This window comes from Felis catus (assembly GCF_018350175.1).
Source record: "Felis catus isolate Fca126 chromosome F1 unlocalized genomic scaffold, F.catus_Fca126_mat1.0 chrF1_random_Un_scaffold_34, whole genome shotgun sequence".
Taxonomy (NCBI): domain Eukaryota; kingdom Metazoa; phylum Chordata; class Mammalia; order Carnivora; family Felidae; genus Felis; species Felis catus.
In genome coordinates this window covers 314,946-337,669 of record NW_025408522.1, presented here as the reverse complement: position 1 = coordinate 337,669, position 22,724 = coordinate 314,946, and the positions used below count along the sequence as shown (strand labels likewise).

Genomic DNA, 22,724 nt, shown 5'->3' with positions numbered 1-22,724 from the left:
TAAGTGGAAACAACATACAGTTTTTCACGGGTACATAAGTAGGATTGGGAATATACTATGAACAATAGTCTTTTTTAAACCTTTTAAAGATATATATATATAAAAACTATACGAAAAACAGAGGCTTCGATTCACAGTATGTCTCTAATAATACTGACTTTTATCACTCTACAGTTATCTGCTTACAAATACTGTAATAAAGAATTTAAGTTTTTCACTATAAAAAAAATGTTCAATTCCTGGCATCTATCGCTTCTGAAAAGCTATAAACTATTACTAGACTAACAAAAGAACGGAAAAAGAAAGGTTCTTAACACATCAACTTTCACTATGGAAAAAGAATTGGGAATAAGAATTCTAGGAAGAAATATGAACTTTCAAAGGATGTATGTAATGGGACACAGTTGGGGTTACACAAACAAAGGCTGAGGACTTTTTCTCTGCAATTCTAAGCTCACAATGGGAGGATACTAAAAATATACTGTAACCTTCTTTCGTATGTAACTCCTGATTTCCTCAATAGAATTCATTTGCGTTTATACATATTAAACACTAAAACGGAATATAAACTGAAACCTGACTTTTTAAATTCACATATTTAATTGTGATATATCATGCGTATTTCATTGCTTTTCAAACTCCATTCTACGGAATTCCATTTCCCTACTCATTTATTCACATTCAAAAAGTATGACATTGCTTCTTCCAAGCAAGACTTTATTCTAGGAGCTCCAGAAGTCAAACAAGTATGTTTCCTAACCTCCAGTAGCTTATAATGATTTAGAGGTTTTGAAATGAATATTTAAATAAATATCAGATATCTGAAATTTTAAATTTTAGAATCTGACACAAGAACTAGGAGGAGATATTTTTAAAACTAGAATATGAAAGACTTCTGAAATTAGAAATTTGACAATTTGGCTATGAAGAGCCTCTGCTCATAGAGCTACTCTTTTCAGCAAAATACGTATCCTGCAGGGAGATGCACAATTTTAACTTACTCTTCATGGAGTTATTTCAAAACTACAGGGAAACACCTTTGTGAGGTAAATGTTGAGAAATAATGTAAACATCTAACTTTCTACATTTTCTAATATTATTTTCGTCTAAATGTAGAACAAAGGATAGAGCCAAAGGAAAATCCTGTATCTCACCAAAATAAAACTTGCCCGGGGTTGGGGCAACCTACAATAGATACTTGGACCAAATAAGATTTCATTTAGGCATGAGTATTATCAGTCAAGTTACTATCACAGTAAGAATCCTTATCCTTAACCAAATGTCATAGTGCCTCCGTGATGGGAAAGCTTTTCCCAATATAATTTGACGGTCATTATATATTTTCCAGCCCATTCTTTTATCAGCCTCCATCTCTAGGATTTACCAAAGTAAAACAAAACAAAATAAAACAAAACAAAACATTCAACGTGTCATGTATCTGTAAAGTGGTTTGTCTTGCTAACTTTCCATGACACACATAAAATGATGATACACAGTCTCCTCTTAAATTTTCAGAGTAAATAAGGGAGAAAACTCAATTCAGAGCAGGAAAGTGAGTTTCACAGGAGGGTACTTTACCTTGGTACCAAAATCAAAGTCTTGGCTAGCTGATGTAGACCATAAATCATCAGGACCAGGTGTGTCAGAAGGCCTTTAGAGCAAAAGTATACAACAAAAACATGTTCATTTATTTAAAAACAAAATTTAAAAAATTAAGTGAAAGTTCAGCTATCTGTTTATTAAACAAAATTTCTTGGTATAATTAAAAGGTGGCCTCTGGTTTTTTCAATAAGTTTTATTTTAATTCCAGTAATAGTAAGATCCAGGGTTATTTTAGTTTATTAATATAGTGATTCACCAACTACGTACTCACCCCATGCTCATCATGACAAGGGAACTCCTTCATCCCCATCACCTCTTTCACCACTCCCACCAACCACCTCCTTTCTGGGAACCATCTGTTTGTTCTCTGCAGTTAAGAGCCTATTTCTTGGTTTGTCTCACCCTTTTTTTTTCTCCCTCTGCTCAATTGTTGTTTCTTAAGTGCTACATGAGTAAAATCATATGGTATTTCTCTTTCCCTGAATTTGCTTACCATACTACTCTCGGGCTCCATCCAGGTGATTGCAAATGGCAAGATTTCATTGTTTTATGATCGAGTAATATTCCAGTGTGTGTGTGTGTGTGTGTGTGTGTGTGTGTGTGTGTGTGTGTATGGATTACGCATACACACACACATACATACATACAGGACAACTTCGTTCACTCATTTTTCAGTGGACACTTGCGCTGGCTATTGGAAATAATGGTGCAGTAAACACAGGGGTGCGTGTATCCCATGGAATTCGTGTTTTTGTATTCTTTTGGGTAGTATCCAGTAGTGCAATTACTGGATCATAGGAGAGTACTGTTTTTAATTTTTTGAGGAAACTCCATACTGTTTTCCACAGGGGCCACACGCATTTGCATTTCCACCAACAGTGCAAGAGGTTTCCTTTGTATCCACATCCTCACAAACACTTGCTTCTTGTGTCTTGGAGTGTAGCCATTCTGAAAGGTGTGACGTGGTATCTCGTTGTAGTTTTGGGGAACATCTTTTCATGTGTCTGATGACCATCTGTATGTCGTCTTTGGAAAAATGTCTGGTTATGTCTTCTGCTCATTTTGAACTGGGCTTTTTTGGAGGGGGGGATGTTGACTTGTATCAATTTTTTATATATTGTGGATACTAACACTTTACTGGATTTGCAAAACATTTGAAAATATGTTCTCCTATCCCAGAGCTTGCCTTTTAGTTTTGACGGTTTCCTTCACTGTGCAAAAGCTTTGTGGCTTCATGTAGTCCCCATAGTTTATTCTTGCTTTATTTCCCTTGGCTCAGGAGACATAACTAGTAAAATGTTGCTACAGCAAAAGTCAGAGAAATGACGGCCTGTGCTCTTCAAGGATTTTTTATGGTTTCAGGTCTCACACTTAGGTATTTAATTCATTTTGAGTTTATTTCTGTTATAGTAAAGAAATTGGCCCAGGTTCATTCTTTGGCATGTGGCTTGTCCGGTTTTCCCAACACCATTTGGTGAAGAGACTGCCTTTTCTCCACTGGATAGTCTTTCCTGTTTGTGGAAGATGAACTGACCATACAGTGGTGGATTTAATTCTGGCTTTTCGGTTCTATTCCATTGAGCTATGTGGCTATTTTTTTATGCCAGTACCCACCATACTGTTTGGATTACTACAGCTTTGAAATAAAACTTGAAAGCTGAGATTGCAATACCTCCAGTTTTCCTCTTTTTCAATATTGCTTTGTCCATTCAAGGTCTTTTGTGGTTCTATACAACGTTTAGGATTGTTTGCCTACCTCTGTGGCAAATGTTGTTGGTATGTTGACAGGGCTTGCATTACACCTGTAGATTGCTTTGGGTAGTGTAGACACTTTAAAAATATGTATTTTTCCCATCTATGAGCATCTTATGTCTTTCTCTTTCCATCACCTTCAATTTCTTTCATCAGTGTTTTACGGTTTTCAGAGTATAGGTCTTTCAACATTTGGACCCTGTTAAAGAAATTGTGCTTTATATACACAATGGAGTACTATGTGGAAATGAGAAAGAATGAAATATGGCCCTTTGTAGCAACATGGATGGAACTGGAGAGTGTTATGCTAAGTGAAATAACCATACAGAGAATGACAGATAACATATGGTTTCCCTCGTATGTGGATCCTGAGAAACTTAACAAAAACCCATGGGGGAGGGAAAGGAAAAAAAAAAAAGAGGTTACAGTGGAAGATAGCCAACTCATAAGAGACTCTTAAAAACTGAGAACAAACTGAGCGTCGATGGGGGTGGGAGGGAAGGGAGGGTGGGTGATGAGTATTGAGAAGTGTACCTTTTGGGATGAGCACTGCGTGTTGGGTGGAAACCAATATGACAACAAACTTTATATACTGAAAAAAAACAAACCAAAACAAAACAAAAACTTTAAATTCTTTATTTTGCCTCCACCTCTCCTAACCTGTGAAATCTCCAGGAAAGACCCAGTCTGAGTGTCCATAACCAAGTGTGACAGGCAGGGAATTCTCTGAAATGGTTGAAAATTATATCTATAAACGTTAACAGAATGACTTCTCACCTCACATCTGTCACAATGGCTCAGTTTCAACACACAGGAAACAACAAGTGTTGCTCAGGGTGTGGGAAAAAAAAAACATGTGCACTGGTCATGGGATGTAAATTGGTATCACCACAATGAAAGCCAGTAAGGAAGGGCCTCAACAAATTAAAAATACAAATACCATAGGATCCAGTAATTCCACTACTGGGTATTTATTTACCCAAAGGAAATGGGAATACTAATTTGAAAAGATATATGCACCCCTGTCTTTATTATAGCATTATTTACAATAGACAAGATATGGAAGCAACCCAAGTGTCCACCAACGCATGAACAGACCACACACACACACACACACACACACACACACACAATGGAATATTATGCCTCTATAAAACAGAATGAGATTGTGCCATCTGAAACATCATGGATATACCTAGACGATAGGAGGCTAAGTGAAATAAGTCAGACAGAGAAAGACAAATCCTATATGGTTTCATTTCTATGTAGAATCTAAAAGGGGAACAAATGAACAAACAGAGAAAAAGCAGAAACAGACCCATAAATGCAGACCTTTGACTCTTGCCAGAAGGGAGGGGAGGTGGGGGGATGGACAAAATGGGTGAAGGGGAGAGGGAAGTTCAGGGTTCCAGTGATAGAATTAATAAATCACAAGGCTCAAAGGTACAGCATAGGGAATCTAGTCAGTGGTATCATAATAGCATCATACATTAACAGATGGGAGCTACGCTTATGGCGAGCATGATGGAACATCCAGAGTTCTTGCATCACATATTACATTGTGTGTCAGGTAGACCTCCGTTTAAGTAAATATATCCAAGTAAAATTTCTATGTTATGAGTGGTAGTACTAACTAGAGATTAAAAGATTAAAAGTTCCCAAGGCCAACTTTGTTCCCACACTGGTCTTGCCTTATTTAGGTCCATAATAACTAGCAAGACATTCCAAGCCTTCAGGGGCATTCAGCTACCCAAGGAGAGAGACTGTGATCAAAATGGTCCCGGTAGTTGTGCCTCTGTTTCTCTCTACGCTGCCTGACTATTTTCTTCCCTATGAGCTCCCACTCCTACATCACTCTTCGGCACGGTTCTGTGGCATCCCCCAACCTTTCAATCTTTAGCCTATGAAGCCATACACTCCTACAACAAGGATGGGCTCAAATGACCGAGGGTAGGAGCCATGTCCTGCTCCTGGAGAACAAGCGAACTGGGAGTCTCAGTCATCCACACAGTCACCTCAACATAGGCATGTTATCACCGATCCAGATGAAGCTCCCTTACTGATTTGACAAGTCAGTCCTACCCCTGCCCAGCCCTACAAGTACATGGGAAGGGCATCACAGATTTAAGAAAAGAGGTGGAGTGAGGAGACAGCTTGCCTTGGACCATACATCCCTGATGTTCGGAATCTCCACCACCCACCCCCAATTCCTTGAGAGGATCTAAGCTATCCTTCCTCAGTTGGGGTGGAAGTAGGGGATATCATATTTCTATTTGCTGTAAACAGACTCTTCCCAGCAGCTCAAATGATTTTTAATCTCTCTCATCAGAAAATCTGAGGTATGCTCGCACCTTCAATGAAACCAACACACACAAAAGCAGAAACCTGGTCACGACCCTCTTGAACTCTCTATTTGAATATGCTATTCTAAACAACTCCCCTAATCCTAGGTCCTTCATTCCTGTCATTCACCTTTATCTCACTTGGCATAAACCCCCATATTCTGACATCTTTTCTAAAACTCTTATTCCTATCCAACTCAGTGTTGTTCTTATTGAAACCTGGTCTCCTCTGCTAATTCGATTCTTACCCTCCTTCAGTGTATTCATTAGACCCACTTCCCAGCTTTCTATTATTAAAACATTTGCCTGCAATGTGAAGACAAAAAACAAAGAAAGAAAGGAAGTAAAGAAAAAAAGAAAAGAACCCAAATTTAAATCTCATTTCTGTCAATTATCATATCCCACTAGGTCACTTCAATCTCTTTTGAGTTTCATATTCTCCATGGATACAACCATTGGGCAAGGAGGTTAAACATAGGTTAAAGTACCAGAGGGTATTGTGATGAATTAATCTCTGAGGTTCACTAAATCTTGAGATTCTAAGTGCTTTTGATTTGGCCTCTGGAAAAATGGAGAGTCCTTACCTGGCACTATTGGAAAAATTAATGGAAAAAAACACCAAGAAAACCAGAGAAGAAAGTAAAAAGGCAAAAACACAGTATAGAAAAATCATGGGGGAAAAATCTCCAAAAAAAGAAAAAGCTTCCTAAAACTGGTTAAGCATACTAGCCCAAAGGGAAACCAGCCTGGGAACTTAGGCAACAGAGAATCATATAGCAATATCCTCGAAATAGAGGCTGAATTTAATTCATGTAACATGGTCTACAACTAGATATCCTTCCCTTACAGAAAAATCATTTGTCTCAAGAAGAGGAGATATTACGACATCTAGGGATATGCCTGACTTGATCTTGTTTATTATGTAAAAGCCGTGACACCATGGCCATAGCTAACATCCACCCCGAAATCTCGGAAGGTAAAAACAAGGGATTTGTTACCACTGCACTAATTACTTTTGCTAGCACTACTGGTCAAATATATAAGGCCAAATGCTTGGACTAACCTGGGTTCTTAAGAAAACCCTAAATTAGAGTTCTGACATCATTAGCTTTGACATTCTGAGTGGATCTGCCCTAGGATCTGTATCTTCATCTTAGTGCTGCTGAGGAACCAGAGAATGGATGTGGAAGCTACACAAGCTGATGGGCAAACCCCGCAGTTACTCATTAACTATGGAATCATGGGTCGAGTAATCAACCTCCCTGAACCACAGTTGCAAAAGTAATAAAAAGTAGGCTACAATAACACACTTTGCAAAGCTATGCAATGACCGTATAACTTAACAGATGTTATGCATAGGATATAGTGTCTAGTCCAGGGTAGAACACGCAACAACTGCTTTTGTTCTCTGCGTTCCCTTAGGAAACACGTAATTTTCAGTTCATTCCTTTCCATTCCTTTCCTTTAATTTTCTGTTTCATTTCATTTCATTCCTTTATACTTTGAGAGTGAGTGCACACAGAAGTAGGGAATGATATCCCAAGTAGGCTGTCAGTGCAAAACCCGACGTGGGGCTTGAACTCACAAACCTGAGTTGAAATCAAGAGTCACACCCTTACTGACTGAGCCCCCAAGTGCCCCAACAAATGTAATTTTTACAAATCCGTAAAAATTCTACCTGGTTATAGAGTCTTCCTCAGGATTCTTATCTGCTCCTACAGAAGAAAGCAAAATACATGGTAAATCAACCATCGAAAAATAGAGGAAATTACAATTGTACAGCTTATGATTTGTCAAAAAGTATTGCTTTGGGACCACACCTGGAAACCACACTACACTGAATGGTTATTATACTATTGGTAGGCTTAAAGCACTAAGAAATCTTACTTTCTCATCTATATTGACCAAAAGCAAGAATAGGTTTTATCGGAATTTGACACCTACAGGTGAACTGATGTTTACAATGACCATCACTGACCAACTCTATGACACTGGAGGAAAATGGTATCATTAGGAGAATGATGATCATAAGCTGACAATGTCAAACTGAAACTAGCATGATTTTTCTGGACCTCCACTATGAGAGGAGTTAAAAGAGAGTATGTTTACTTTGCAGTCACACGGCAGAACTTCCCCAGCCCTTCAGTAGAGACTGTTCAGATTTAGGATGAAACACCCCCTCACAAAGTGGGCTTTATAGAGCTAGAGCTCTATAGCTATTGTACTTTGCTGCATGGCCAAACCATAGCAAACATACTCTCCCTGGCCTTATTTCCAATGGCAAGGTAAGTAAGAAGGATTTGGCATTCCAGTTTGATAAAGTTCTAACCTCTTGAGACTATCTCCTTCCATTGCTAGAGAGTCTAACTAGACCCACCACACATCACAGAGGAGGATGATCTTAATGTGAGTGTTGTGTAGTGGTTCATAATGGCATTTTTCTCAACCCTCCCCATTAAGTGACACACATCTAGAGAAATCATGCTTTTTTTATGGAAAGCAGAGGTCATCAGATCCTCTACTGATGAGCAACTAAAAAAAACAAAGGGCAAAGAATATCTTGAATGCCTACATTCAATTACCGGAGAATTTTAATTTTCTAAACATTCAAAGATATCCACTGTATGATTCTTACTATATGACACTCTGGAAAGAGCAAGACTATGGAGGTAAGGGTTGGGGTGAATGTAGGCATAAAGGGGCACAGCACAGAGGACTTTTAAGGCAGTGAAACTCTTTCACATGATACCACAAAGGTGGATTCACATCATTACACATTTGTGAAAACTCATAGAATGTATAACACCAAGGCTGAACACTAATGAAAATTAGAGACTTGGCCTGAAAATGATGAGTTAGTGTCCATATAAAATGTATCACAGTTCTCAGGGTGCCTGGGTGGCTCAGTTGGTTCAGTGTCCAAGTCTGGATGTGAGCTCAGGTCATGATGTCACAGTTCATTGGATCAAGTCCTGCATCAGGCTCTGTGCTGACAGCACAGGATTCTTTCTCCCCTCTCTCTCTCTGCCCCTTTTGCTGCTCACACACATGCATGCTCTTTCGCTCAAAATTAAACAAAGGAATTGAAAAAAATATACTACTAAAATGAACCACTGTCGTGCAAGATGTTGACAACAACAGGGGAGGCCAGGCATGTATGGGAGCATGGTATGGTATATGGAGACTCTCTGTACTTTCTATTATATTTTTCTGTGAACTTAAAACTGCTGTGAAAAATAAGGCTTATTAAATGTATAAAACAACAACAACAACAAAACACGGTATCCACTGAAGCTACTCTTTGCATATATTAATGCATGATACAGTCACCTTAAAAATTAAGATAGAGATCAAAGTAACACAATATGGAGACACTCTCCCATATGGAAGTATATGAAAATACATAAAGCAATACACAAAAATACAAAAGTTATTCATATACTTAGGCAAGAAAACAATTGGTGAATGAGATCAAATATCTTATAACTATAAACAGGGATTGAGCACTATATGAATCAAACCTGAGTTTTCCATATAATTAAAAGATTTTATTCTAATTTTAAATCCAAAATCATTATGTTGGTCGTATATTAGAATCATAATGAAAACTTAATCACATAAAAAAGATTATAATGACCTAATATTGCCTTAGTAATTTTTGTACAAATACCTACTTCATATGGATGATGAAACTGAAAGCAGTACCATGGTAACCATCATATTACTTGCTAGTAAAATAAAATTTGAAGACACCACCAAAAATGACGTCAGGGCTATAATTCCCATGAAGAACAGGTTTCATTCAGCAGGCCAAAGATGGCTACCCTCAGAACATCCTACTTGAATGACTGGCTCTTGGTTGTTCCCTGGGATCTTGGATTTAAGGAGGGTTCCCACCATTCCCTAGCTGCTTAAGAGTGGCTCACTCTGCCTAAGTGCTGGTACAATGTGCTTAAGGCCGTACACTTGATTTCCTTCTGAAAACCTGGAATTTTGGGACATGTTAAGGAGAAGATGCCTATGTGATTAGCATTTGATGAGAACTCAGGCACTGAGTATCCATAAGCCTCGTACTGGCAGACAATATTTTACTTGTGCTGTCCTAATTTGATGTTGGAGGAATTAAGCACAGCCTGCTAACTCCGTAGAGAAAGGATTCCTGGAAGCCTGTGCTTGGTCTCCTCTGGCCTTCACCCCATGCACCTTTTCTCTGTGCTGATTGGCCTTTCTAGCCTGCCCCCATACCAAACCACAGGCATGAGTACAACTATACGGTGAGGTCTGGGAGCTCTTCTGGTCAATAATCAAATCTGGGTGTCGTTGTGGTGCCTCTAACACAACGGCGTTATATGAATTTTTCATTATTTGGGTTGATGTGTTACACATGGTTACAGTCAGAAGGCTATGTCACAGAATATCTCTCTTGGAAAATCTTTTTCTTGGTATTTGCCTTGAAAATTCCTACATTCCTATATATCCATTTGAAGAAATGTTTAAAAAGAATAGATGAAATCATGATGTCAGAATGTGTGAAACAAGCAACAATCCTATTTTACTCAGAAGGAAAAAAAAGAGAATCCTGGTGGTTGCCACTATGTTCTATCATATACAAGTTCCTCTCAAATATGAAAAATTAGTTAATTTTCTCCAACTAACTAGGACTTAGTTCACTTTTCTGGCAGATAGGAATCAAAAGAAGTAACAGGGATTGTTCTAGAAAAAACAGAACTATAAGACCCAGTATAAAAACATACTACTGATTATAGTTTTTTGTTTGTTTGTTTCGTTTCCTTAATTTCTTAGAAAACAGAGACAGGCACAAGTTGGTATCTCAGTGTGGTTTTGATTTGTACGGCCATCTGGATGTTTTCTTTGGAACAGTGTCTATTCATGTCTTTTGCCCATTGCTTCACTGGATTACTTGTGTTTCAGGTGTTGAGTTTGAGAAGTTCTTTGTAGATTTTGGATACTAACCCTTTATCTGACATGTCATTTGCAAATACCTTCTCCCGTTCTGTCGGTTGCCTTTTAGTTTTGGTGATTGTTTCCTTCACTGTGCAGAAGCTTTTTATTTTGATGAGGTCCCCCTAGTTCATTTTTGCCTTTGTTTCCCTTTCCTCTGGAGACGTGTTGAATAAGAAGTTGCTGTGGCCAAAATCAAAGAGGTTTTTGCCTGCTTTCTCCTCGAGGATTTTGATGGCTTCCTGTCTTCCATTGAGGTCTTTCATCCATTTTGAAGTTATTTTTTGTGTGATGAACACCTTTTTATGTGAACATGTTTTGATTTCTCTTGGGTATATACCTATAAATACAGTTGCTGGTTCCTATGGTAACTCTGTTAAACCTTTGTTGTTTGTTTGTTTTTGTTTTGTTTTTTTCAACCTTTTGAGGAGGGGCAGGCACCTGGGTGGCTCAGCCGGTTGAGTGGCCGGCTCTTGATTTCAGCTCAGGTCATGATCTCAGGGTTTTGGAATCGAGTCCTACATTGGGCTCTGCTCTGAGCATGGAGCCTGCTTGGGATTCTCTCCCTCCCTCTCCTCTGTTCCTCTACCCTACTTGTGCACTCTCTCTCAAATAGGTTTAGAACAATTGTTTTTCCAGTTTAACATTTTGAGGAACTGCCAGACTGTTTCCAAAGTGGCAGCAACATTACATTTTCATCCGCAGTTTTTGAGAGTTCCCATTTTCCTGATTCTTGCCAATGTTTGTCATTATCTGTTGCTTTTATGATAGCAATTCTAGTGGCTATGAAATGGCATCTTGTGGTTTTTGGTTTGCATTTTCTTACAACTAATGACGTTGAACGTGTCTCTTTTACTTTTGAGAGAGACAGTGTGAGCAGGGGAGGGGCAGAGAGAGAGGGAGACACAGAATCTGAAACAGTCTCCAGGCTCTCTCAGCTGTCAGCACAGAGCTCGATGCGGGGCTCGAACACACGAACCGTGAGATCGTAACCTGAGCCCATGTCAGAAGTTTAACTGACTGAGGCACCCAGGCACCCCGAACATCTCCCTTTTAACGTGATTATTATCCATTTCTGTATCGTCTTTAAAGAACTAATCCATTCTTTTTCCCGTTTTTATATTGGATTGTCTTTTCATTATTGGAAGAGTTATTTAAATATCCTACATATAAATCACTGAGCAGACACAGGATTTTCAGGTATTTTTCTCCTATTTAGTCACTTGCCTATTCACTTTCTTGATGGTGATATTTGAAGCATAGTAGTTTTTAATTTTGATGAAGTAAACTTAATCTGCTTTTGTCTTTTGGTGTCATGTCTAAGAAATCATTGTCAAATCCAGTCACAAACATACACATGTAAGCTTTTTTCTAAGAGTTTTATCATTTTAGCTCTTAGATATTAAGTTAATTTTGTATATATGCTATGGGGTAGAGGTCTGATTTTATTACTTTGCATGTGGATATCCATTTGTCCCAGTACCATTTGTTACAAAGACTAGTCTTATTCCATTTAATTGTCTGGCACCCTTGTAGAAAATCAGTTCACTATAATGTGAGAGTTTATGTTTAGATGCTCAATGTTAATACATTGATCTATATGTCTGTCCTTATGCCAGTACCATATCAAATTTTATGAAAACTTTTTCCTAGTTATCTTGCAAATTACCAGTCACTTATGTAATAATAAAAAGTCAATGTAGTAGAACTTAACTTTGCTCCTATAGAGATTTTTGCTTCTTGAAGGACCCTTTCGCCAGCCTATGCCTTGCTGACCCCATGACTCGATGTGAAGTCAGGCTCAAAAAGATAAAATGCTCTTTCTTTAGTGTGTTCATACATTTATTTATTTATTTATTTATTTATTTATATTTATATATTTTTTAGAGCGTGCACAAGCAGGATGACGTGGTGTGTGGGGAGAGAAAGAGAGAGAGAGAGAGAGGAGAGAGAATTTTTAGCAGGCTTCACACTTAGTGTGGAGGCTGACAGGGGTCTTGATCCCATGACCCTGGGATCATGACCTGAGAGGTTGAGGTTCAACTGACTGAGCCACCCAGGTTCCCCGCCTGTGCAAACTTTTAGTGTCTCAGTCAGCTGCCCACTTTCATTTCCATCAAATCTTGGCCATAGGATCTCTTGACTCAGTCTAAAGTTTACTTCATTATGTTTTATTATCTCATTATAATGCATAGACTCATCCATAGTTTTCACCTTCTAGGAAGGAAAAGATTAACTCTGGGAGATTCCTCTTTCCTCTTAAACAAAATTTCTCACCCATCATCTTGCAATTCACAATGAGATCCTCTTCTGGTTCTTGTGTGTGACACTAGTGTTAATCTTGTTCTTGGCACAGATCCTACATTCTTGGAAAACACAGTAGCCTGTTTCCCCTTCTTTCACTTAAATAGAAAGATATGCATAGCTATATTTTATAGCTCAGCGTATAATTAATGGAATAAACATTACATCATTAAAATAATACAGCTGTACAAAGTGAGGTAGTATTAAGCTGATTTATCAGAGACAAATTGTTGATTGGTAATTTGAATAACAACAAACTTTTGAAGCCAACTTGTATGATATGGAGAAGCATGTGGGACAACACAAAGATGAAATGGTCTTACCTCCCCACACAAAGAAGGTTGGAATAAGGTAAAGGAGAATGTGCAGTTAATTTAAGTAGTGCTAAAGGACAGTACATTTGTTTTGCTACTGAAAAGATGAAAAATGATTCCATGACATTCTCTTTATTTTCTCACTGAGGAAAGGAGAATGAAGATTGAGCATTCAATGGATTAAAAAATACTCAAAGTTGCCTATTTCCTTTAATTGAAATCATATCAAAGGCCCAATTTTGGTTATCAAATTGACTCGTTCTAGTTTTTCAACTATTGTGGTTCAAATCATATGTCTCTGTGCTTCTACCTTTACTTGAGGGGACATTCTAAAGAGGCATTCCTTCCTACTTGTAAGAGTTGTTGGAATTGAAGGAAATCTTAGCAAAAGATCTTAGAGACAGGAAGATGGCAGAGGAGTAGGAGGACTCTAGGCTTGCCTCATCCCATGAATACAACTAGATAACAATCAGCTCACCCTAAATACCCCAGAAATAGACCTGAAGACTGACAGAACAAACTCCACAACAAAAGGGAGAGAAGAGGCCACATCAAAGAAGGTCCTTGATGCAGAAATGTCTAGAAGAGAAACAGATCCTGGCTGCTGCAGAGGGGAGGGAGTCGAGGTTGTGGGTAAGGGTGAGAGAGAGGAACGTACAGGGGAACGCACAAAGAGAACATTTCCCCATAGCCACTGGCTTGGAAAACAAGAGGGGCTGCATTTCGTGAGTTCTTGCAACCAGTAATGCTTAAAGTCTGGAGTTTTAAAGGGCATCCGGTTTAGCTGGTTTAGAGCCCTGAGGTACTGCACTGCTCTTGGACAGAGGGCAGACAAACAACGTGGGAGCATATAGCATGGGTACAGTGGTCTGAAGAGTGCCTGGGGCACACAGTGGGGAGATTAGTTGCTCTTCTCAGAGCACGTCCCTCAGAGGCAAAGTTCAGAGAGACCTGTCTGTAGGAACAAAGCCACTGGCTGGCACCAACTCCTTCTCCTGCCCCTCACCACAAACATAAAGCCACCTGCAGGAAGCAGTGCATTGCTAACTCTGGCTACCTAACTTGCTTACAAGAAACACCACCCCCTTGCACTCTGGTGGAACTACCTTTCTCAATCACTCTTGCTTGAGTTCCAGCACAGCAGACCGCTCCCCCAGAAGACCAAGACAAATGCCTGCCCACACCACATCTCCCAACCAGAGAGTTTCCCTTGGCCTCAGCTCCAGTAGAGGTGGTGACAGGTCTCATTTCATAAGCAGACCAGAGCACATCTCATTAAAACTCGCTACATTCAGGCCAGGGACCAAACACTCACCAGACCAGGCAAGGAGAGCCTCTGCAGACGACTGGCCTAAAGGATAGCATAGCCAGAACACAACAGCAGACACATGCAGCACACACTGGTGACACTCCCTGAAGTGCTAGACCCTGGGCATTACATGACGTCATTTTCCTAAGTCCATTACTTTCGGGAGCAGGTGACATAACTGGCTTCTCTAACACACAGAAGCTGGTAGATACTTAAACAAAATGAAAAGACAGAAGCATTTATCCCAAATGAAAGGACAGAATAAGTCCATGGCCAGAGACCTAAATGGGACAGATATAAATAACACGCCTAATGGAGAATTTAAAACCATGATCATAAGGATATTCACTGGACTTGAGAAAAGAATGGAAGACATCCGAGAGACTCTTACCACAGACATAAAAGAGTTCAAGAAACAGAGATGAAGAGTGAAGTAAAAATGCACAGCAAGCTGGAAGAAGCAGAGGAACAAATTAATGACCTAGAAGACAAAGTAATGGAAAGCAGTGAAGCTGAAGAAGACAAAGAAGAATTATCCAATGCAAGAATAGACTTAAGGCACTCGGTGAGTCCGTCAAATGTAAAAACATTCATATGATAGGAGTCCCAGAAGAAGAAGACAGAGAGAAGGGGACAGATAATTGATTTGAAGACACAATAACTGAAAAATTCCATAATGTGGACAAGAAAACAGACATCCAGATCCCGGAGGCACAGAGAACTTCCATCAAAATCAACACCCAAGGCATGTTGTAATTAAATTTGCAAAATATACTGCTAACATCTTTTTTTTTAGTGTTTTGTTTTTTGCTTTTGTTTTTTTTATTTCCATGACGAAACGCAGACACAAGCAGGGGAGGGGCAGAGAGAGAGAGAGAGAGAGAGAGAGAGAGAGAATCCCAAGCACTCTCTGTGCTGTCAGTGCAGAGCTCACTGGAGGGCTTAAACCCACTAACTGTGAGGTCATGACTTGAGCTAAGATCAAGTCATGACTTCACTGACTGAACCACGCAGGCGCCCCACTGCTACAAATCTTAAAAGCAGCAAAACAAGTCATTCACTTCCAAGGGAAAACCCACAAGGCTAGCAGGAGATTTTTCAACAGAAACTTTGCAAGGCAGAAGGAAATGGCATGATGTATTCAAAGTGCTGAATGAGAAAAATCTGCAGCCAAATATACTCTATCCAGTAAGGCTATCATTCATAATAGAAGGAGAGATAAAGAATTTCTCAGACAAACAAAAATGGAAGGAGTTTGTGACCACTAAATCAGCCTGTAAGAAATATTATCGGGGACTCTGAGTGGAAAGGAGAGATCAAAAGTGACAGTATAAAGGCAGGAAATGTAAAAGCAGTAAAAATGTATATTTCTGTAAAAAAAATCGTCAAGGAATGCCCCAAAAAAGGATATACAGTATAATAGCTTATCAAAACATGGGGAAGAGAAAAAAAAATAAGCTCTAACATAAGTGACCATCAACTTAATATAGACTGCTACACGCCGAAGAGGTGATATACAAATTAATGCTTATCATATACCAAAACCCACTAATAACTATGCAAAGAATAAAGAGAAAGAAATCCAAATATATCATTAAAGCAAATTAGAAAGACATCAAAGGGAGAAAAACATTAAAGGATTTGAGAAAATCTCCAGAAACAACCACAAAACAAGTAGTAAAATGGCAATAAATACATACCTGTCAATAATTACTTTGGATATTAATGGAATAAACACTCCAACCAAAAGACCTAGGGTGACAGGATGGATTAAAAACAAGACCTGACTATAAAACCTCATTTTAGACATAAAGACACCTACAGATTGAAAGTGAGGGGATGCTTGCACTGTTGGTGGTAATGCAAACTGGTGCAGCTACTCTGGAAAAGAGTGCGTAGGTTCCTCAAAACAATTGAAAATTGAACTACCCTACAACCCCTCAATAACACTACTGGGAATATATGCAAAGGATACAAGAGTGCTGATTCATAGGGGCACATGTGCTCCAATGTCTATAGCAGTGCTTTCAACCATAGCCAAATTGTGGAAAGAGCCTAAATGCCCATAAACGGATGAATGGATAAAGAGATGTGGTTTATATATACACTGGAATACTACCTGGCAAGGAGAAAGAGTGAAATCGTGCTATCTCTTGCAATGTGGATGGAACTGGAAGGTATTATGCTACATGAAACAAGTCACAGAAAGACAGATATCATATGTTTTTGCTCCTATGTGAAACTTGAGAAACTTAACAGAAGACCGTGGGAGAAGGGAAGGGGAAAAATAGTTACAAACAGAGAAGGAACGGGGCAAACCATAGGAGATTCTTGAATGCAGAGAACAAAGAGAGGGTTGATGGGGGGCGGTGGGTGAGAAGGGAAAGTGGGTGGTGGGCATTGAGGATGGCACTTGTTGGGACGAGCCCTGGGTGTTACCTATAAGTGATGAACCACGGGAATCTACTCCCAAAACCAAGAGCACACTATACACACTGTATGTTAGCCAAATTGACAATAAATTCTATTAAAAAAAATGAAAGTGAGGGGATGGAGAAAAATTTATTACGCTAAAAGAAAAAATAGCGATACATTTGTTAGACAAAAGAGTCCTTAAAACAAAGACTGTGGGGCACCTGGGTGCCTCAGTCATTTGAGCGACCGACTAGGTCTTGGCTCAGGTCATGATCGTATGGATTGTGGCATTGAGCCCCATGTTGGGCTCCAGGCTGACAGCATGGAGGCTGCTTGAAATTTTCTCTCCCCCTTTCTATGTCCCTCCCCAACTCTGTCTCTCTCAAAATAAATAAACAACCAAAAACAAAGACTGTAGCAAGAGCCAAAGAATGCTACTATATCATAATAAAGGGTACAATCCAATAGGAAGATCTAACAATTGTAAATATTTATACACCCACCACGAGAGCACTCAAGTACATAAAACATTAACCAAATAAAGGAACTAATTGATAATAAGACAGTAATAGGGTACTTTAACACCCCATTTACATCAATAGATCTTAACAAAAAAAATCACCAAAAAATACATCTTAACAGATAATCACCAAAAAAACAATGGCTTTGAGCCATACAGATATCATATGTGTTCACTCTTATGTGGATCCTGAGAAACTTAACAGGAATCCATGGGGGAGGGGAAGGAAAAAAAAAAAGAGGCTAGAGTGGGAGAGATCCAAAGCATAAGACACCCTTAAAAACTGAGAACAAACTGAGGGCTGATGGGGGGTGGGAGGGAGTGGAGGATGGGTGATGGGTACTGAGGAGGGCACCTGTTTTGATGAGCACTGGGTGTTGTATGGAAACCAATTTGACAATAAGTTTCATATATTTTTTTAAAAAAGAAAAAGAAACAATGGCTTTGAGTGACAGAGCGGACCAGATTGGACTTAAGAGATTATTTTTAGAACGTTCCATCTTAAAACAGAATACACGTTGTTTTCAAGTGTACATGGAATATTCTCAAGAATGGATCACAAACAAAAAATAGGCCTTAATTATTAAAAACAATACATGCAAGTTAAATAACGTGCTACTGCACTGGAACGGGTTAAGCAAGAGATACAAGAAGAAACTTGAAAACGTGTATCCAAGTGGAAATGAAAAAATAATGGTCTGAAACCTTTGAGATGCTGCAAAAGTGGTCCTAAGAGGGAAGTACATAGCAATATAAGCCTACTTCAAGAAGCAAGAAAACTTTCAAACAACCTAACCTTACACCTAAAGGAGCTAGACAAAGAACAACAAATGAAGCTTGAAGCCAGCAGAAGAAAGCAAGTAATAATGATCAGAACAGGGGGCCCTTGGGTGGGTTAACTGGTTAAGTGTCTGACTCTCGATTTTGGCTCAGGTCATGATCTCACAGTTGTGAGATCGAGCCCCGTGTTAGGCTCTCTGATGGCAGCATGGAACCTGTCTGGGATTCTCTCTCTCTCTCAATCTCTCTCTCTCTGCCCATCCCCACTCATGTGTGGTCTCTCTCAAAATAAACTTTTAAAAAAAGAGATTAAAGCAGAAATGAATGATAGACAAACATAAAACAGATAATACTAGAACAGATCAATGAAACCTAGAGCTGGTTCTTTGTAAAAATTAATAAAACTGATAAGGTGTTAGCCAGAGTAATCAACAAGAAAATAGAAAAGACCAAAATAAATAAAACCACAAATGTGAGAGTAGAAATAAGGACCAACACCACAGAAATACAAACATTTATGAGTGAATATCGTGAAAAAATATATGCCAACAAGTTGGACAACTTAGAAGAAATGAATAAATTCCTAGAAATATATAACTTACCAAACTAAAACAAGAAGAAATAGAAAATTTGAAAAAAATCAATAACCAGCAAGGAAACTGAATCAGGAATAAAAAATCTCTCAACAAACACAAGTCTAGGACCGGATGACTTCAGATGTAAATTTTAACATGTAAAAAAGAGCTAATACAAAAAAAAAAAAAAAGAAAGAAAGAAAATAAAAGAAAAAACAAAGTTTAACCTGTCCTTTTCAAATTGTTCCAGAAAAACATTAAAGGATAGGAAACTTCCAAATTCATTCTATGCCAGCTTTACCCTGATACCGAAACCAGATAAAGATGCCACAAAGAGAATTACAGGTCAGCATCTCTGATGAACATGCAAAGATCTTCAACAAAATAAGCAAACTGAATCCAACAATACATTAAAAATCATTCACGGGGGGCAGGGGCAGCTGGGTGGCTTAGTCAGGTAAGCATCCAACTTCAGCTCAGGTTATGATCTCATGGTAGCGTCGGTTTGAGCCCAGTGTCAGGCTCTGTTGACAGCTTGGACCCTTGAGCCTATTTCAGATTCTGTGTTTCCCTTTCTCTCTGTCCCTCCCCTGCTTGTGCTCTTTCTCAAAAATAAATACACATTAAAAAAAATCATTCACTATAACCAAATGGGATTTATCCCTGGTTTGCAGGGGTGGTTCAATATTTGGAAATCAATGAATGTGATACCTCATATTAATTTTCAAAAAAAAAAGAATAAAATCATATCATTGCAATAGACACAGAAAAAGAATTTAACAAACTATAACATCCATTCATGATACAAACCTCAACAAAGTAGGCTTAGAGGAACCATACCTCAACATAATAAAGGCCATATATGGAAAATGAGCAGCTAATATGATCCTAACTGGGGAAAAACTGAGAGAAAAACTTCTTAGATCGTGCTTCTAGTTATCTGCTTCTTCTCATTAGCACCATTGGTTGTTAATAAATTAATCTTAACATTTATTACAACCTACATTAATGGAGAACAATTTCTCCTATACAGGTTTATGTGTCTTATCTCTTTTTTTTTCATCCACTTTTCAAATTATCATTTTTGTTTTTTTCTTAACAAACTCCCCAAAGGTTAGATTTCTTTTGTTCACAAATCTGTTAGGAAAAGTGTGGCCAGGACAGCTAGTCTCTGCCCCGCTCAGCTTCAGGTGGGACAACTGAAAGGTTTGGGGCTGGATCCACTTGAAGATTTGTTCACTAACGTCTGGTGGTTGATGCTGGCTGTTGCCTGGGACTTCAGTTCAGGAGGCAGCAGAAACACTTAAACTGACACACCTAGACCCTCTTTGTGGCCTAGGCTTCCTCACTACATGGGGAGCTAGATTCCAAGTAAGCAGCCTGAGATACAGAGCAAGGCAGAATCTGTATCACCTTTTGCCACCTAGGCTTGGAATACACACAGGATCATAGTCACATATTCTGTTCATTAGGAGCACGTCACTAAGGTTGTTCCATGGCCTTTTTTTTAAATAGAATTAATATTTAAAACCTATGGACACCTTTAAAAAGCAGTATAACTTACCCACTGGCCACAAATGTTTGTATTCCTCCCACCTGAAAAATACATTCACTCCCCTCCCCTTGCAATACCTCCTGCAAGTCTCAGTTATCATGCCATCAGGTTCAGGGCTTGAGTCCAAGATCTTACCATCTTAATCAGGTGCAGTGGGGATAAGCTGCCTGGGTTATGGTATCTCAAGTATTGCCGCTTGAGTGCAAGGGTTCTCAATATGAGGACTTGAGAACGAAAGAGACAGTTATTTACCACTCACAAATGCAACATTCTAGTCAACTGCCGAAGACTCTCCCATTCAGAAAAAGAAGATGGGAAGCACCCTAGTCCATAGGAGTTTTGAAATACAGCCTGATGCATGCTGTCAGTTCTTAAGTTAGGACTTAGTCCTAACCACGGGAATACTTTCTCCATGTCTCTTCCCTTTCTTTACTCTTTGAGCTCTTGGTTCCTTCCTTTTCATAAGGAATGACCTGTATTTGCAGCTGTTTTTTTCATCCTGCTTCCTCCCTGTAGGACTTCTAAGACCCAGTGGCCTCTTTACATTTTGCACTATTTGGTCTCTTTTAGTCCAAGGTAGCAAATAGTATGTTTGCTACTATATATCTCTTACCTTTTTTAGTTTTCTGTAAATATTACTCGATTTCATGCCGTGTTTTAGCAAAGCGACCCTCCCAAGTCCTTTTGAGATAAACTTTTCACTTCAGGTTTCCTGTGAAGCTCTTATAGGACAATGCCTTTAAAATTCGTCTACTCTTGGGGCTCCTGGCTGGCTCAGTTGGTAGAGCATGTGACACTTGATCTCTGGGTGCTGAGTTTAAGCCTCATGTTGGGTGTGTAACCTACTTAAAAAAATCTTATACTCTTTTTTTCTGTTTTTTTTTTAACGTTTATTTATTTTTGAGACAGAGAGAGACAGAGCATGAACAGGGGAGGGGCAGAGAGAGAGGGAGACACAGAATCCGAAATGGGCTCCAGGCTATGAGCTGTCAGCACAGAGCCCGATGCAGGGCTCGAACCCACGGACCGTGAGATCATGACCTGAGCCGAAGTCAGATGCTTAACTGACTGAGCCACCCAGGTCCACCAAAATGTTATACTCTTAAGATCCTTAAAGAAATTGGAGGCATACCTTAAATCTTTCTGTTTTCCTGGTAGCACCCTAGATTTTCTCTTAACCCAAAAGCCATTTCTTTATTTTAGCATTATTTGACAGTTCAACATGTAGAGAGGTGTAAATGAGAAACAGATACTTGAACCCAGTAAGTCCTGGTTCCTTTCAGTTGCATAGTCTTTAGTTTCTCTTTCCTATCCGTTTTACTTTCAGGTATTTTGTAGCATGACTTCCCTTTCCTCCAGTGTCATTTTCTTCACTTGCTTAGAAACCCTTGCTGTCAGCCTCTTCACAGGCCATCAGGTTTCCACTAAGAGTCTTGTGGAGGCCCTTTTTGGGTCTCATTCTTACGCTTTTCTACAGCTTTCCAGGTTCCACCTACCTCCTGGTTCAAAGGAAGTTTAGTTTTAGGTTTTTTTGAATAGCAGCACACCATTTTTAGTATCAGTATCTGTGGTAGTAATTGACTGCTGCATAATAAGCCACCTCAAAACCTAGTAGTTCAAAACAGCATTCCTCTTGTTCACCAATCTTTAGTTTAGACAAAGCAGAGTAGGGCAACTAATTTCTTCTTCATTTGGCATCAGCTGACATAACTGGAAGCTGGAGACTAGAATCATCTAAAGGCTTGTTCACGCACGTGTTTGGCTGTTGAGGCTGGCCTTTGGCTAGGACGTTGGCTAGTCTCAGCTGGAGTATCTACATGAAGACTCACTAGGTAGTCTGGGATTCCTCACCACGTGGTGGCTGCGTTCTAAGGGTGAACTTCCCTAGAGAAAGAAAGTCAGATGGAAGCTGTATCACATTTTCTAAACCTGCCTTAAAAATCACAGCAGTTCGGCATATTCTGTTCACTAGAAACCAGTTACTGAAGCCAGCATATATTTAAGGGGAGGGATTTTCACAGAAGTATCAATGAATTTATAAAACAACCACATCCACTCACCTTGTCTTACCAATCATATAGAATGGATGGAAGTCGTTCCCAACTCAGCATCACTGAAACTCCAGCCAGTTTTGTTGTTGTGGTTGTTTTTCTTTAATATGATCTCTTATTTTCTAGAAAGGAACAATGGATTACAAGATAACATTATTGAATTAAATTTTTTTTTAGCCTCAAAAAAGTATGTGAATCATCCAATTAAAATTTTATACTGGGAGATGTGATTTCTTAACACAT

General features: G+C 39.1%; 1 long non-coding RNA gene across 1 annotated transcript; it reads right to left on the bottom strand.

The window, feature by feature from the left end:
* Positions 1-1,578: 1,578 nt before the first annotated feature.
* Positions 1,579-22,600, bottom strand: LOC123383660. Its single transcript, XR_006593599.1, has 3 exons — positions 22,491-22,600; positions 7,375-7,411; positions 1,579-1,651 (listed from the first exon to the last, which is right to left on the bottom strand). It is a non-coding gene; the product is annotated as an uncharacterized LOC123383660 (long non-coding RNA).
* Positions 22,601-22,724: the final 124 nt, after the last annotated feature.